Source organism: Trichosurus vulpecula, chromosome 2 (assembly GCF_011100635.1).
Source record: "Trichosurus vulpecula isolate mTriVul1 chromosome 2, mTriVul1.pri, whole genome shotgun sequence".
NCBI lineage: Eukaryota > Metazoa > Chordata > Mammalia > Diprotodontia > Phalangeridae > Trichosurus > Trichosurus vulpecula.
The window spans coordinates 163,095,815-163,099,796 of record NC_050574.1 but is presented as its reverse complement, the minus strand read 5'-3'; the positions used below and the strand labels follow the sequence as shown (position 1 = coordinate 163,099,796).

Genomic DNA, 3,982 nt, shown 5'->3' with positions numbered 1-3,982 from the left:
TTGTGTCTTTTTCTGCTAGACTGTAAGCTACATGAGGTCAGGGACCTAGTCTTATCAAAAATTTTTGTCTACTCTAATGCCAAATCTGAGTTTTTTGCCTACACTGGGAACTGAAGAAACAGTTACTGAAGTGAATCCAAAGGGCACTAGATTAAATATCTTGAGAACTGTGTTCTGTTTTTGACTCTGACTCTATCTTTCTGTGTGACCTTGAGCCTGTCATCTAATTTTTCTTGTACTCAGTTTTTCTTGTTCGTAAAATAAGGAGTTTAGCTTTGATTATAAGTTTCATTTCACTTCTCAAATTATATAAAGGAAGACTTTTGAATTTTAGTCAGGTCACCAACCACTTATTAAGTGCCAATGATGTGCCAGATACTCTGCTAGTAATTCCCAATAGGATGCCTTTCTTTTTTTTGGACAGTCTGACTTTATTAGCCAAAGGCAGGCCTGGCACCTTAGATGCTCTTGGGTGAGCGGGTTCACTTCTTCTTCACCACCATTGGCTTCTAGCTTCAAAGGATGGCACTGGCCCGGGGTAAAGCAGACATCTTTCCGGTATTTATTCTTGTGGATGATGTGCCAGACACTGTTGAACATGGCCCAGGCATTTTTATTGATTGTGGTCCTCAAGTAGGATTTGGCAGGCTTCCTCTGTCCTGCCCTGTGCTTCAGCACCACCATGATGCCTTTGCTATTGGAGGCCAGCTCAATGCTCACCGTCTTCTGGTGGATCAGCCTGTCATAGCCGAACGAGTTTTGGGCCTTGAGGTTGTTGGACTCGGTGCTGTACATCTTCTTGTTGTGCTTGATGAGGAAGCTAGAGCAGTTCCAAAGGACCATGTACTGCAGGTGGGCCGACATGGTGGGGGCTGCACTTGCAGTGGCTCCAGGAGATGGAAAGGGGATGCCTTTCTTACTATAAATGGGAACCGATCAGAAAAGGAGAGAATAGTGGACTTTGCTGGAGGAAGTTGTATCAGTAAGGCAAGTGTCACAATATTGATGGTGACCATGAATTTGCCTGTATAGTTCTGTATCTCAGAATATAAGAGACTCTCCATATAGAAAGCAGAAGAAATAAAACATTTATTCAGACACCAGAGGATCAAATCCCAAAACCAATAACTCCAATTCAAAATAGCATCAATTATATCCCCAAACCAGTATGCCCACTTTATCATAACAGCAAGGAACTTAAAGTACAATATCACAACAGGGAGCCAAACCATCCCATAATCTTCCCTTCTGCTGGGGCCTTCCAGTAAACACTCGCAATTCCTAGCTGTCTGTTTGCCTGCATCCTCTCTTCCCACAGTTCTTTGAGAGAGCTTAATGACTACCCTCAGAGTATATATACCATTTTTAGAGCCTAAGGGCTTCACAACCCTCATGACCTAATTAGCAAAAGGGTGAGAGCCTTCCTACAACAAGCCTCTCCTAATCAAGCTTACTGTAACTAGCTCCACCTGAGACCTGTTAATGGGATTAATGGTGGAGGAAGATCTTTAATCACATTAACACCACAGAAGTAAAGAACATTAATTAGGGTTGTGTGTAGGGCCTGAAAGGTTGGGGCAAAAATAGAAATGATAAAAATAGCATCTCAAGTTAGCATTATCTTCAGCCATATGCAAGTCCCAGCCTTACCACCATAAAGATAAAGGTAAAGGAGATGACTCCTATGTTTGTCTTCTAGCTTGTCTTTATGCCCCATCATCTCTCTAGTGCTGTCTCTCAGCTGACTGGAAAGTATCTCCCTTTTGCTGAGCACTAGTAACAAAGCTATCAAATTGTCAGTGCCCCAAATTAGGTGATCTCATTAAATATATGAACTCTGAAGAACAGGTTTATTAGGGTAAATCATGAATGGAATAGTCAGAAGTTCTAGATTTATTATCTAAGAATCTAAGAGCTTCATTAATCACCTGCTATACATACACAGAAAAAAGACCTCTAAACATAGCCACGCACATATACATAGGCATTCATTCTTTTGTGCACTTATACATTTGTATGCACTATCCTTATTTACCAGAGGTGAGCTCACATAGAAGGGGTCTCTGTTAGAAATACTGGTGGCATCGAAATACTGGTGGCATTGAGAACACCTGGAAGATTGACAGGGTCAGGAGTTTAAGAATTCAGAAAATTCTTCCTCCTCTTTTTTTTACTTATTCCACAAGGGTAGTTTGCAAAGGTGAGTAATTGATTGAAATTCTCCTGGTGGTTTTAGGTAAGTCAGGAAGTAGGCAAAGGGCTTGTGTATGTGGTATTCTAGTGTTTGAAATATGGCTTGGGTATTGTGAATGAGGCAGGGTGAAAGGAGAGGCAGTGATTAAGACAGTTACTGCCATGAATGCTTGTTTTAGGTGTGTATTTTGTTATGAGAGCAGTAACAGGTGTGCATAAGTGCATAAACTAGAAAACTATGATGCCCTGGGGCTTACTTGACAACCTCTTCTCATGTATGCTAATTGGGGTGTGTGGTTATGTGTGCATGGGGTAGCATTTGTGGACTTGATGCTTATTTGGCCCAGTACATACTGGTTTGGAAGAAGTAAAGAGACATGAATGATCAAAATCTGCCTCAGAAAAGGCAGGTAGGTGATGCAGTAGATAGAGAACTAGAGCTGGAGGCAGGAAAACCTGAGTCCAGATCCTACCTTGGACTCTTAATAGCTATGTGACTTGGCCAAGTCACTTAACTTCTCTCATTATCTGTTTCCTCATCTGTAAAATAGGGGTAACAATAGTACCTACCTCTTTGAAGATTGAAAATCAAATGAGTTAACGTATGCAAAGTGCTTTGTAAACCTTAAAGACATATATACATGCTAGCTATATCTGAATCATAGATAGGTGACCTTAGCTTAGTGATTGTTGTCAGATAGGCTAACTGAAGTCGGGTAGTGTTAACCAATTGAGACTGCAAGATGTACTCAGACTGTTAAGGGTCTGAGACTTTGGAGAGGCGCTGCATTTGTGGGAGTTTACCTGAGACATTGGTGGATTGCGTTTTGGATCCATCTAATGCCATTTAATCTAGTTATTATCCATTGACAATTTTTTTTTCTTGAGAAAGCTAGGTTATGATATTTCATGGTGTAAACTGGCAAATCCACCACCATATTTGTTTGCTTTTGTAGCTTCCTTACTTGTGGGTTACATTGAAGATTGACCCTCTAGGATGTGATTTAATAGTACTTTTTTCAAATGTAAACTTACCTACAGGCCAGGTGAGTTCATTCAAATAACTGTTGTATCATTGTATTTCAAAATGGCATAGTTTTTTTTTATTCTTGTTATTTTATCTCTGAAGTGATATTGTATATAGGACTAAAGTAATTTTAGTGAAGTTCAGCTGTGTTGCCCTGTATAATTGTTTTGTGGAAGGGTCAGTGAACTAACATGTTTACATAAAATGCTTTACAGTGATTATCAAATTGTTAGAAATTACTGTAGCACCAGGCTGAATAGCCATCATGGTATTCAGTTATTGGAAATTTGGTGCACTCTAATCCTCATAAGGTAAGGCTGGTAGATGGCTTGGGTTCATGAATTCTGAACTGCAGATGTCTGCCTTAAGGCCCCCCCCCCATTAATATGATGATCCTCTGAGAGCAGAGAGCCATTAGATGGCCCAAAGAGGGGTAAATCATCTCAGATTTGGAAAAAATGGAGCAGATTAAATATTCCATACCAATCAACACTAGAATGGGGCCCATGACTGCCTATTGCCCTTCTAGCCCAGGTTGGGAAAAAAGCCTTTCTGGGACTCTGAGGTTAGTGCTCACCAGGAAGAACATGTTCAAAACAATAAAAACTTCTGCAATACAAATCTCGGTGTATCCATACAACAGTAAAATGGATGAGATTTTGGAAGTATCCTAAGAAAACTGTACAGTATTAATAAAACACAGGAGTTATCACCCCAAGGCAGCTATAAAAAGATGAATGCTTCCTCATCAAATAAAAGGAA

At 40.2% G+C, this 3,982-nt stretch overlaps 1 pseudogene; it reads right to left on the bottom strand.

Annotated features, from left to right (window-relative positions):
* Nucleotides 1-482: 482 nt before the first annotated feature.
* LOC118839894 lies at nt 483-864 on the bottom strand (annotated as a pseudogene).
* Nucleotides 865-3,982: the final 3,118 nt, after the last annotated feature.